We start from the raw sequence: 14,354 nt of genomic DNA, 5'->3' as shown, positions 1-14,354 counted from the left end.
GTAATGTTTGGGGTATGCAAAACAGATATAAGGGTTCAGAAAGTGACTGTGCAGCAAGAGCATTTGTTGTTTGTATTTATGCTTTTGGCCAGACGGGAAATATGTTGCAAATTGGTGAACTCATTACCCCCCTTTTTTCAGGACTGGCAATCATCAGTAAATCGGTTATGTAAAATGGAACAATGTGGTCCTCTTAGTAGAAGAGACAACTTTTGGGTGGATTGGGAAAATGTTTATCAGTAGTCAATAAGTCTGGAGTGTGTTTAGATGTGTAATTTACTGTTCTTGTTTCTGGATTTTTTGTTTTTTTTGTTTGAGGGCTGTCCCCTTTGGCAAGGGTCGCTCTCCATGGGGACACACTACTAAAGGTATTTTCTGGCTTCCTTGGGGCAGACAGGCCTATTTTTTTAGTAGGCCCATCTGCCCCTATGGCAGAATCCACTTAGGCACCAATTTCTAAATGTTTGATGGTGGGGTGTTTGTCAACTGAAGAAGTCTTTGCATTTGTGATAAAAAAATATTTTCCTCCTTTTTGTTCTAGGTCAAAGCTTTTGCTTTATTTGCTGTGGCTCCTTTCGGTTTTGGTGGTGGATGACCTGCAGTTTGCACAGTTGCATGTTTTAGGTAAGTAAAAACAATTTACTCCAAAGGAGTATTGTTGCCATGCATGAATGACATGTTTGTAGGGGGTGTACTAAATGCAGGATTTTGTCTGAAATTGTCCTAGTTTTGTGCACAATGATATTTGTTTTGTCTTATTTCTAATTTGCCTTTCTTTCTTTCTTTTTAGTGGGATATCATTGGTGATTGCTGTGTAGTTGCTTGTGAATCAAGCTTTTTCAGGCAAGTGAGCGGTATAGCTTTTGAGTTTATAACTCTTACTAACAAAGCTACACTTTGTTACTTGTCTTACACAGTGCTGGTTGTTGGTGGTGAATTTGTCCAGTTAATTTTAGCAGGAGAGATCATGGCTAGCCGCAGGATGACCGCTCAGCAGGTGGTTGGTATGCTTTTTTGAGTCACAGTCTGGTCATGACCATGAGACGGACTCTGCATCTGAGGCAGAGGAGGAAGTCAGAGATTCTGGCAGTGATGTTTCTGTTGGAGGGGAATCTTCTGATGATGAAGCCACACTCAGTGCAGATGAAGGGCCTGTTTTAGAGGAGAACATTGATGTGCCAATAGTGCAGCAACCTGGGGCTGAAAGGTTTCTCGTTATAAGACCTGATGTCTGGGTTGCCCCAAACATGGAGCAGCCAGAGTTGCCTGCCTTTACTGGTCTCCCGGGGTGTAACACCAATACAGAGAACTTTTTGCCTATCAATTTCTTTGAGTTATTCATGGATGATATGTTTTTGCAAGAGATTGTTGAGCAGACTAATTTGTATGCAGAGCAGCATTTGAGGGACAACGCTGCTAGACTTAGGCCACACTCTAGAGCTGCCCAGTGGATTCCCACAAATTTGGAGGAGATAAAAAAGTTTTTGGGTTTGACTTCTTTGATGGGGTTGATAAGGAAGCTGTCACTGGCTTCTTATTGGTCTACTAGTCCCTTGATGGCAACAGCTATATTTCCTGCGACCATGAGTCGTAATTGGTATTTGCTTCTTCTTAGGATGCTGCATTTTGTTGACAATGCATTAGCCTTGCCACGAGATCACCCAGATTCTGACCGTCTTTTTAAGATTAGGCCTGTCCTTGATCATTTTGTAGATCGGTTTTTGGAGGTCTATGTTCCAGGCAAAGAGTTAAGTGTGGACGAGTCTTTGGTCCTCTTCAAGGGTCGTTTGGTTTTTAGGCAGTACATTCCTAGCAAAAGGGCACGATATGGAATTAAATTGTATATGCTGTCTGAAAGTAGGACAGGATATGTGTATAGTTTCCGTGTGTACACTGGTAGGGATTCCAACATTGACCCCCCTGGTTGTCCTCCCACTTTTGGAGTTACTGAGAAAATTGTGTGGGATCTTGGTAGACGACTGTTCAACAAAGGTCACCATTTGTATGTAGATAACTTCTACACTGGTGTGCAGTTGTTCAAGGAATTGTTTAGAGTGGACCCAGTTGCTTGTGGCACAATCCGTTCTAACCGGAAAGGCTATCCAAGGGAGCTTGTCTGTAAAAAACTTGAGAGGGGACAGTGCTGTGCCTTGCGGAACGAGGAGCTGCTAGCTTTGAAATTTTCAGACAAGAGGGATGTCTACATGCTAAGTACCATCCATGATGAGAGTACTTCCCCCGTGACGTTTTGGGGCCAGGTTGCTGAAGTGCGCAAACCTGTGTGCATTTTAGATTATAATAAGCACATGGGAGGTGTAGATAGAGTTGACCAGAGGTTGGAACCTTATACTGCTATTCGCAAGTCTTACGTTTGGTATAAGAAGTTAGCACTTCACCTCTTCCACTTAGCATCCTTCAATGCTTTTATTGTGTTTAGGGATAGGTCTCCAGAGTCAAAGATGACATTTGTGAAATTTCAGGAGTCAGTGATAGAGAGCCTTATTGTGGTGGAACAGGCCAGAGTTCCTAGAGAAGCATTGGTGGAGGATGTGGCTAGATTGAAAGATCGCCACTTTGCTGAGCACATTCCTCCCACACCCAAAAAAGACTTTCCAGCTAAGAAATGTAGAGTGTGTTTTCGAAGAGGTATCCGGAGGGAGACTCGAATGTACTGCCCAGATTGTCCTTCAAAGCCTGGGCTGTGTGTCGGTGGTTGATTTAAGAATTACCACACCCAGAAGAATTTCTGGGAACAACCATGAGTGTAAACTCATGTCTGTTTTCTTATTTTCATGTGTTCAGTTTCATGGTTAGCATTTCTGTCATGTTCTTAGTTAGAGCTTTTGTGTTTGTAGTTTTGTAATTCTTTCTACTTAGTTAGGGGTTCCTCTGTTTAAAAAAAAAATAATTATGCCATTGTGTGTGGAGTGGGGCTTGGCTGAGAGTGTACATATTGACTTGCTGTTGGCTACTGCAACACACTGCCAGCCAAACACCAGTCCACATACTCCCATCAGCTGGTGTGATTGTTGTATCAGGCATGTGGGCGTATGTAAGTAATGGGCCCTTGAGTGGCGCTGTCTGTCGATGTGAGTGTTGTAATGTGCTGGGCCCGTGGCTGGCGGTGTGAATGGTTTTGTGTGTGTCATGTATGAAAGTTGTGTGAATGGACTGTAAAGCGGTTGGTGCCTTGTCGCGGCTTTACAGCTCACGAGCTGAGAGTCATTGGTTCAGTTTTTTGCCTTTCAGTTATTAACAGTGCATTTCATTTTTGTGAAAGCTCTTGTTAGTAAAATTTGATCCACTGAACCATCACTCACCCTCGTGCCAAATCCAACCAGTATGTGTGGTAAAAATGACAAAACCTGCTCCGCTGTAATCAGGCGTTGCAGCACACCTGTGACACGCTAGGTGCCTCAGGTGGGACCCTGATGATGAAGCATGCCACCAACTTGGTTGATGGGTGAGGGGTCTTTTTCACATAACCTAAGTGCGTTTCTTTTAAAAAAAATTGTGTTTGGCACATCACAGACGTATGTGGACACATCAAAACGATATATTACAAAACTACCTGTGTTTGGGGGGGAGAGGGCACCTATGTTTTTGGTCCTGTGTGCGGCCTTCATCTAGGGAAACCTACCAAACCCAGACATTTTTTAAAACTAGACACCCCAAGGAGTCTAGGGAGGTGTGGCTTGCGTGGATCCCCCAACATTTTCTTACCCAGACTCCTCTGTAAACCTCAAAATTTGCTTAAAAAAGCATATTTTCCTGACTTTTCTTCGTAGGATCACCACTCCAGCACAAAATTCCTACTCCTCAGTGTTCCCCTCAGTCTCCCAAGTAAAATGACACCTCACTTATGTGTGTCCCCAAAGCAGAGTCAGTCTAAAGATGTATAAAAGAATATGTCCTTATAAACTCGCTGTTCTATCCCCTCTATCTCTACAAGTTTTGGGCCTTATTCTGTTGCAGGCACCTGGCCCACCCACACAAGTGAGGTATCATTTTTATCGGGAGACTTGGGGGAACGCTGGATGGAAGGAAATTTGTGGCTCCACTCAGATTCCAGAACTTTCTGTCACCAAAATGTGTGGAAAATGCGTTTTTTTAGCCAAAATTTGAGGTTTGCAAAGGAATCTGGGTAACAGAACCTGGTCAGAGCCCCACAAGTCACCCCATGTTGGATTCCCCTAGGTCTCTAGTTTTAAAAAATGCACAGGTTTGGTAGGTTTCCCTAGGTGCCGGCTGAGCTAGAGGCCAAAATCTACAGATAGGCACTGTTTTCAATGAAAAAATGTGATGTGTCCACGTTGTGTTTTGGGGCGTCTCCTGTCGCGGGCGCTAGGCCTACCCACACTAGTGAGGTATCATTTTTATCGGGAGACTTGGGGGAACGCTGGGTGGAAGGAAATTTGTGGCTCCTCTCAGATTCCAGAACTTTCTGCCACAGAAATGTGGGGAACATGTGTTTTTTTAGCCAAATTTTGAGGTTTGCAAAGGATTCTGGGTAACAGAACCTGGTCCGAGCCACACAAGTCACCCCATCTTGGATTCCCCTAGGTCTCTAGTTTTCAGAAATGCACAGGTTTGGTAGGTTTCCCTAGGTGCCGGCTGAGCTAGAGGCCAAAATCTACAGGTAGGCACTTTGCAAAAAACACCTCAGTTTTCTTTCAAAAATTTGGATGTGTCCACGTTGCGCTTTGGGGCGTTTCCTGTCGCGGGCGCTAGGCCTACCCACACAAGTGAGGTACCATTTTTATCGGGAGACTTGGGGGAACGCTGGGTGGAAGGAAATTTGTGGCTCCTCTCAGATTCCAGAACTTTCTGTCACCGAAATGTGAGGAAAATGTGGTTTTTTTAGCCAAAATTTGAGGTTTGCAAAGGATTCTGGGTAACAGAACCTGGTCAGAGCCCCACAAGTCACCCCATCTTGGATTCCCCGAGGTCTCTAGTTTTGAAAAATGCACAGCTTTGGTAGGTTTCCCTAGGTGTCGGCTGAGCTAGAGGCCAAAATCTACAGGTAGGCACTTTGCTAAAAACAGCTCTGTTTTCTGTGATGTGTCCACGTTGTGTTTTGGGGCATATGCTGTCGCGGGCGCTAGGCCTACCCACACAAATAAGGTATCATTTTTATCGGGAGACTTGGGGGAACACAGAATAGCAAAACAAGTGTTATTGCCCCTTGTCTTTCTCTAAATTTTTCCCTTCCAAATGAAAGACAGTGTGTAAAAAAGACGTCTATTTGAGAAATGCCCTGTAATTCACATGCTAGTATGGGCACCCCGGAATTCAGAGATGTGCAAATAACCACTGCTTCTCAACACCTTATCTTGTGCCCATTTTGGAAATACAAAGGTTTTCTTGATAGCTATATTTTACTCTTTATATTTCAGCAAATGAATTGCTGTATACCCGGCATAAAATGAAAACCCACTGCATGGTGCAGGTCATTTATTGGCTCTGGGTACCTAGAGTTCTTGATGAACCTACAAGCCCTATATATCCCCGCAACCAGAAGAGTCCAGCAGACGTAACGGTATATTGATTTTGAAAATCTGACATTGCAGGAAAAAGTTACAGAGTAAAACGTAGAGAAAAATTGATGTTTCTTTCACGTCAATTTCAATATTTTTCTTTTTCAGTTGTTATTTTCTGTAGGAAACCCTTGTAGGATCTACACAAATTACCCCTTGCTGAATTCAGAATTTTGTCTACTTTTTAGAAATGTTGCGGTGTCTGGGATCCAGCATTGGTTTCATGCCCATTTCTGTCACTGACTGGAAGGAGGCTGAAAGCACAAAAAATCGTAAAAATGGGGTATGTCCCAGTAAAATGCCAAAATTGTGTTGAAAAATTGGGTTTTCTGATTCAAGTCTGCCTGTTCCTGAATGCTGGGAAGCTGGTGATTTTAGCACCACAAACCCTTTGTTGATGCCCTTTTCAGGGAAAAAACCACAAACCTTCTTCTGCAGCCCCTTTTTCCAATTTTCTTGAAAAAAACGAAATTTTTACTGTATTTTGGCTAATTTCTTGGCCTCCTTCTGGAGAACCCACAAAGTCTGGCTACCTCTAGAATCCCTAGGATGTTGGAAAAAAAGGACGCAAATTTGGCGTGGGTAGCTTATGTGAACAAAAAGTTATGAGGGCCTAAGCGCGAACTGCTCCAAATAGCCAAAAAGAGTCTCGGCACAGGAGTGGGAAAAGGCCTGGCAGCGAAGGGGTTAACGGCTATTGGGAAATCCAACAAAAATTGGCCGCAGTGTGGGGAAGTTAATGCAGATGATGTTCATATGTTTTGGAAATGTCCAATCTTGAGTAAGTACAGGGAGGATATAGGAAGTATTCTTAAGGTAATTTTTGGTGATAACTTAAGAATAAATCTCCTTATGGTAATGTTTGGGGTATGCAAAACAGATATAAAGGTTCAGAAAGTGACTGTGCAGCAAGAGCATTTGTTGTTTGTATTAATGCTTTTGGCCAGACGGGAAATATGTTGCAAATTGGTGAACTCATTACCCCCCTTTTTTCAGGACTGGCAATCATCAGTAAATCGGTTATGTAAAATGGAACAATGTGGTCCTCTTAGTAGAAGAGACAACTTTTGGGTGGATTGGGAAAATGTTTATCAGTAGTCAATAAGTCTGGAGTGTGTTTAGATGTGTAATTTACTGTTCTTGTTTCTGGATTCCTCCTCTCAAAATTAAAGTCCAATGATTAAAACTCCCTTCACCTAACTGGGTGTCGCTTTGGTATGATCACATCCTGAGTAAAACAGTAAGATGTGGTCGATGGCAGTCGGGGGGAAAATTGGTGTGTGTAAGACAGGTGGTGTGGTCCAGTAGTGCTGTCTGCCGTGGGGAGGCAAGGACTTACCTCCACCAAATTTGGACAGAAGGGCCACTGGACTCTCGGGGACACTTGGACCCAGCTCCTGTGTTCCAGGGACCACATTCGTCAAGATGAGGGGGGACCCAGAGGACCGGTGATGCAGGGGGAAGATTCCGTCGACCCACAGGAGATTTCTTCTTGGCTTCCAGTGCAGGGTGAAGGCAGACACCCCTCAGAGCATGCACCACCAGGAAAAAGTCGAGAAAGCCGGCAGGATGAGGCGCTACAATGTTGCTGGTAGTCTTCTTGCTACTTTGTTGTGGTTTTGCAGGCGTCCTGGAGCAGTCAGCGGTCGATACTTGGCAGAAACTCTGGTGAGCTCTTGCATTCGTTATCTGAAGAGAAACCCACAGGAGAGACCCTAAATAGCCCTTGAAGGAGGATTGGCTACCTAACCAGGTAAGAGCCTATCAGGAGGGGTCTCTGACGTCACCTGCTGGCACTGGCCACTCAGAGGTCTCCATTGTGCCCTCACACCTCTGCATTCAAGATGGCAGAGGTCTGGAACACAGGAGGAGCTCTGGGCACCACCCCTGGGGTCGTGATGGACAGGGGAGTGGCCACTCCCCTTTCCTGTGTCCAGTTTCGCACCAGAGCAGGGGATGGGGGCTCCCTGAACCAGTGTAGACTGGCTTATGCAAGGAGGGCACCATCTGTGCCCTTCAAAGCATTTCCAGAGGCTGGGGGAGGCTACTCCTCCCCAGCCCTTAACACCCTGTAACACCCTCTCTCAGAGGACATCCTTTGTTCTGCCTTCCTGGAAGGGCAGAAATCCGTCTGAGGGTTGGCGGCAGCGGTAGCTGCAGAGAAAACCCCCATAGAGCTAGTTTTGTGGTACCCGGGGTCCATGCTGGAGCCCCGGGGATGCATGGAATTGTCCCCTAAATACCAGAATGGTATTGGGGTGACAATTCCATGATCCTAGATATGTTACATGGCCACGTTCGGAGTTACCATTGTGAAGCTACACATAGGTATTGACCTATATGTAGTTCACGCATGTAATGGTGTCCCCGCACTCACAAAGTCCGGGGACTTTGCCCTGAACAATGTGGGGGCACCTTGGCTAGTGCCAGGGTGCCCTCACACTAAGTAACTTTGCACCTAGCCTGCACTAAGTGAGGGTTACACATATAGGTGACTTATAAGTTACTTAAGTGCAGTGTAAAATGGCTGTGAAATAACGTGGATGTTATTTCACTCAGGCTGCAGTGGCAGTCCTGTGTAAGAATTGTCTGAGCTCCCTATGGGTGGCAAGAGAAATGCTGCAGCCCATAAGGATCTCCTGGAACCCCAATACCCTGGGTAACTAAGTACCATATACTAGGGAATTACAAGGGTGTTCCAATGTGCCAATCAGAATTGGTAAAATTAGTCACTAGCCTGCAGTGACAATTTTAAAAACAGAGAGCGCATAAACACTGAGGTTCTGGTTATCAGAGCCTCAGTGGTACAGTTAGGCACCACACAGGGAACACATACAGGCCACAAACTTATGAGCACTGGATTATAAACTCGCTGTTCTATCCCCTCTATCTCTACAAGTTTTGGGCCTAATTCTGTTGCAGGCACCTGGCCCACCCACACAAGTGAGGTATCATTTTTATCGGGAGACTTGGGGGAACGCTGGATGGAAGGAAATTTGTGGCTCCACTCAGATTCCAGAACTTTCTGTCACCAAAATGTGTGGAAAATGCGTTTTTTTAGCCAAAATTTGAGGTTTGCAAAGGAATCTGGGTAACAGAACCTGGTCAGAGCCCCACAAGTCACCACATCTTGGATTCCCCTAGGTCTCTAGTTTTCAAAAATGCACAGGTTTGGTAGGTTTCCCTAGGTGCCGGATGAGCTAGAGGCCAAAATCTACAGATAGGCACTGTTTTCAATGAAACAATGTGATGTGTCCACGTTGTGTTTTGGGGCGTCTCCTGTCGCGAGCGCTAGGCCTACCAACACAAGTGAGGTATCATTTTTATCGGGAGACTTGGGGGAACGCTGGGTGGAAGGAAATATGTGGCTCCTCTCAGATTCCAGAACTTTCTGCCACAGAAATGTGAGGAACATGTGTTTTTTAGCCAAATTTTGAGGTTTGTAAAGGATTCTGGGTAACAGAACCTGGTCCGAGCCACACAAGTCACCCCATCTTGGATTCCCCTAGGTCTCTAGTTTTCAGAAATGCACAGGTTTGGTAGGTTTCCCTAGATGCCGGCTGAGCTAGAGGCCAAAATCTACAGGTAGGCACTTTGCAAAAAACACCTCAGTTTTCTTTCAAAAATTTGGATGTGTCCACGTTGCGCTTTGGGGCGTTTCCTTTCGCGGGCGCTAGGCCTACCCACACAAGTGAGGTACCATTTTTATCGGGAGACTTGGGGGAACGCTGGGTGGAAGGAAATTTGTGGCTCCTCTCAGATTCCAGAACTTTCTGTCACCGAAATGTGAGGAAAATGTGGTTTTTTTAGCCAAAATTTGAGGTTTGCAAAGGATTCTGGGTAACAGAACCTGGTCAGAGCCCCACAAGTCACCCCATCTTGGATTCCCCTAGGTCTCTAGTTTTCAAAAATGCACAGCTTTGGTAGGTTTCCCTAGGTGTCGGCTGAGCTAGAGGCCAAAATCTACAGGTAGGCACTTTGCTAAAAACAGCTCTGTTTTCTGTGATGTGTCCACGTTGTGTTTTGGGGCATATGCTGTCGCGGGCGCAAGGTCTACCCACACAAATAAGGTATCATTTTTATCGGGAGACTTGGGGGAACACAGAATAGCAAAACAAGTGTTATTGCCCCTTGTCTTTCTCTACATTTTTTCCTTCCAAATGTAAGACAGTGTGTAAAAAAGAAGTCTATTTGAGAAATGCCCTGTAATTCACATGCTAGTATGGGCACCCCGGAATTCAGAGATGTGCAAATAACCACTGCTTCTCAACACCTTATCTTGTGCCCATTTTGGAAATACAAAGGTTTTCTTGATAGCTATATTTTACTCTTTATATTTCAGCAAATGAATTGCTGTATACCCGGCATAAAATGAAAACCCACTGCATGGTGCAGGTCATTTATTGGCTCTGGGTACCTAGAGTTCTTGATGAACCTACAAGCCCTATATATCCCCGCAACCAGAAGAGTCCAGCAGACGTAACGGTATATTGATTTTGAAAATCTGACATTGCAGGAAAAAGTTACAGAGTAAAACGTAGAGAAAAATTGATGTTTCTTTCACGTCAATTTCAATATTTTTCTTTTTCAGTTGTTATTTTCTGTAGGAAACCCTTGTAGGATCTACACAAATTACCCCTTGCTGAATTCAGAATTTTGTCTACTTTTTAGAAATGTTGCGGTTTCTGGGATCCAGCATTGGTTTCATGCCCATTTCTGTCACTGACTGGAAGGAGGCTGAAAGCACAAAAAATTGTAAAAATGGGGTATGTCCCAGTAAAATGCCAAAATTGTGTTGAAAAATTGGGTTTTCTGATTCAAGTCTGCCTGTTCCTGAAAGCTGGGAAGCTGGTGATTTTAGCACCACAAACCCTTTGTTGATGCCCTTTTCATGGAAAAAACCACAAACCTTCTTCTGCAGCCCCTTTTTCCAATTTTCTTGAAAAAAACGAAATGTTTACTGTATTTTGGCTAATTTCTTGGCCTCCTTCTGGGGAACCCACAAAGTCTGGCTACCTCTAGAATCCCTAGGATGTTGGAAAAAAAGGACGCAAATTTGGCGTGGGTAGCTTATGTGAACAAAAAGTTATGAGGGCCTAAGCGTGAACTGCTCCAAATAGCCAAAAAAAGTCTCGGCACAGGAGTGGGAAAAGGCCTGGCAGCGAAGGGGTTAACGGCTATTGGGAAATCCAACAAAAATTGGCCGCAGTGTGGGGAAGTTAATGCAGATGATGTTCATATGTTTTGGAAATGTCCAATCTTGAGTAAGTACAGGGAGGATATAGGAAGTATTCTTAAGGTAATTTTTGGTGATAACTTAAGAATAAATCTCCTTATGGTAATGTTTGGGGTATGCAAAACAGATATAAAGGTTCAGAAAGTGACTGTGCAGCAAGAGCATTTGTTGTTTGTATTAATGCTTTTGGCCAGACGGGAAATATGTTGCAAATTGGTGAACTCATTACCCCCCCTTTTTTCAGGACTGGCAATCATCAGTAAATCGGTTATGTAAAATGGAACAATGTGGTCCTCTTAGTAGAAGAGACAACTTTTGGGTGGATTGGGAAAATGTTTATCAGTAGTCAATAAGTCTGGAGTGTGTTTAGATGTGTAATTTACTGTTCTTGTTTCTGGATTCCTCCTCTCAAAATTAAAGTCCAATGATTAAAACTCCCTTCACCTAACTGGGTGTCGCTTTGGTATGATCACATCCTGAGTAAAACAGTAAGATGTGGTCGATGGCAGTCGGGGGGAAAATTGGTGTGTGTAAGACAGGTGGTGTGGTCCAGTAGTGCTGTCTGCCGTGGGGAGGCAAGGACTTACCTCCACCAAATTTGGACAGAAGGGCCACTGGACTGTCGGGGACACTTGGACCCAGCTCCTGTGTTCCAGGGACCACATTCGTCAAGATGAGGGGGGACCCAGAGGACCGGTGATGCAGGGGGAAGATTCCGTCGACCCACGGGAGATTTCTTCTTGGCTTCCAGTGCAGGGTGAAGGCAGACAGCCCTCAGAGCATGCACCACCAGGAAAGAGTCGAGAAAGCCGGCAGGATGAGGCGCTACAATGTTGCTGGTAGTCTTCTTGCTACTTTGTTGTGGTTTTGCAGGCGTCCTGGAGCAGTCAGCGGTCGATACTTGGCAGAAACTCTGGTGAGCTCTTGCATTCGTTATCTGAAGAGAAACCCACAGGAGAGACCCTAAATAGCCCTAGAAGGAGGATTGGCTACCTAACCAGGTAAGAGCCTATCAGGAGGGGTCTCTGACGTCACCTGCTGGCACTGGCCACTCAGAGGTCTCCATTGTGCCCTCACACCTCTGCATTCAAGATGGCAGAGGTCTGGAACACAGGAGGAGCTCTGGGCACCACCCCTGGGGTCGTGATGGACAGGGGAGTGGCCACTCCCCTTTCCTGTGTCCAGTTTCGCACCAGAGCAGGGGATGGGGGCTCCCTGAACCAGTGTAGACTGGCTTATGCAAGGAGGGCACCATCTGTGCCCTTCAAAGCATTTCCAGAGGCTGGGGGAGGCTACTCCTCCCCAGCCCTTAACACCCTGTAACACCCTCTCTCAGAGGACATCCTTTGTTCTGCCTTCCTGGAAGGGCAGAAATCCGTCTGAGGGTTGGCAGCAGCGGTAGCTGCAGAGAAAACCCCAGAGAGCTAGTTTTGCGGTACCCAGGGTCCATGCTGGAGCCCCGGGGATGCATGGAATTGTCCCCTAAATACCAGAATGGTATTGGGGTGACAATTCCATGATCCTAGATATGTTACATGGCCACGTTCGGAGTTACCATTGTGAAGCTACACATAGGTATTGACCTATATGTAGTTCACGCATGTAATGGTGTCCCCGCACTCACAAAGTCCGGGGACTTTGCCCTGAACAATGTGGGGGCACCTTGGCTAGTGCCAGGGTGCCCTCACACTAAGTAACTTTGCACCTAGCCTGCACTAAGTGAGGGTTACACATATAGGTGACTTATAAGTTACTTAAGTGCAGTGTAAAATGGCTGTGAAATAACGTGGATGTTATTTCACTCAGGCTGCAGTGGCAGTCCTGTGTAAGAATTGTCTGAGCTCCCTATGGGTGGCAAGAGAAATGCTGCAGCCCATAAGGATCTCCTGGAACCCCAATACCCTGGGTAACTAAGTACCATATACTGTACTAGGGAATTACAAGGGTGTTCCAATGTGCCAATCAGAATTGGTAAAATTAGTCACTAGCCTGCAGTGACAATTTTAAAAACAGAGAGCGCATAAACACTGAGGTTCTGGTTATCAGAGCCTCAGTGGTACAGTTAGGCACCACACAGGGAACACATACAGGCCACAAACTTATGAGCACTGGGGTCCTGGCAAGCAGGATCCCAGTGACACATATCGAACACACTGACAACATAGGGTTTTCACTATGGCACTGGGCCCTGGCTAGCAGGATCCCAGTGAGACAGTAAAAACACCCTGACATATACTCACAAACAGGCCAAAAGTGGGGGTAACAAGGCTAAAAAGAGGCTACCTTCCTACACTGGTGCCAGGGATCCTCTCCCGCCTGGTGTAGCTGTGGACACTACTATGCCCCTGGACTGGGTGGCTGAGGTGCTTGCCTGGGTTCTGACCACCCTGGCCTGACGTAAGGATGGGGTGGTGGAGGGCTAGGGAAGAGGTCAAAGGTAGAGAAGAAAAACTTCTTAGGGACATTGAGTCTAGAAGAGTAAGATGGTCTGGACGTGGAGGTAGAGAGAGTGGTTGTAGGAGGTCCCTGCAGGGATGTGGGGGTAGTGACTGCCACTTGAGGGGCGTGTGCTGATAGGTGTGCTGGTGATGGGGGCAGTGGATGAGGATGTAGTGCCTGCAGGTGTGAGTGTAGACGCAACTGGGAGGGAAGTGGACAATGAAAAGGAGGAGGCCATAGTGGAGGCAGTGGATGTTGGTAGATCTACATCTGGATGGTGTTTGTCTGAGTACCTGTGTGGTGAAGTGTGGTGCTTGTGTTTGGCATGTCCACTCTTGTGTGTTGTCCTCGGTGCATGCTCATCTGACTGTGTGCTTGGGATAGGTTGGGGTTGAGGGAAATGGGATTGGGCAGAGGAAGTTGGAGGGGGGGCTAGAAACAGGGACAATGGCTGCCATCAGAGAGGAGGCCAGAGCCTGGATTGATCTTTGTTGGGCCGCTATGTCAGTGTGAATGCCCTCCAGGAATGCATTTGTCTGTTGAAATTGGGCTGCCAGCCCCTGGATGGCATTTACAATGGTTGACTGCCCAACAGAGATGGATCGCAGGAGGTCAATAGCCTTCTCACTCAGGGCAGCAGGGCTAACTGGGCCAGGGCCTGAGGTGCCCGGGGCGAAGGAGAAGCTCACCCTCCTGGGTGAGTAGGCACAGGAAACACGCTGAGGGGCTGCTGGGAGTGCAGTGTTGGTACGGGGGTGGCTGCTGTACCTGTAGCGGGGTGGGCACAGAGGTGTCTGCCACCACTGGGGAGCTTTCATCGGAGGAGGAATCCATGTCAGTACTGTCCCCGCCTGTCTCCGCCGTGGTGCTCCCCTCGCCCTCTGTCCCACTGGTACCCTCACCGTTGGTGGGTTCGGCCTCCTGGGCCCTGTGAGATGCAGCATCCTCCGTCGCCGGTGCCTCAGATCCTCTGCCAGATGATGCTAATGCACATAAGGACAGGGTGACAAAACAAAAACGGGGGGCGAGACAAAGAATACACTTGGTCATTGGCGCCAACAACACCAATGTTGGCATACACGACACACACACACACACACAAACAGGGAACAGCCCTTTGCACTATGCAATGCACTACCAGT

The sequence above is a fragment of the Pleurodeles waltl genome, chromosome 2_1 (genome assembly GCF_031143425.1).
Source record: "Pleurodeles waltl isolate 20211129_DDA chromosome 2_1, aPleWal1.hap1.20221129, whole genome shotgun sequence".
NCBI classification, from domain to species: domain Eukaryota; kingdom Metazoa; phylum Chordata; class Amphibia; order Caudata; family Salamandridae; genus Pleurodeles; species Pleurodeles waltl.
The sequence above is the reverse complement of the archived record's forward strand: the minus strand, read 5'-3'. Positions refer to the sequence as shown.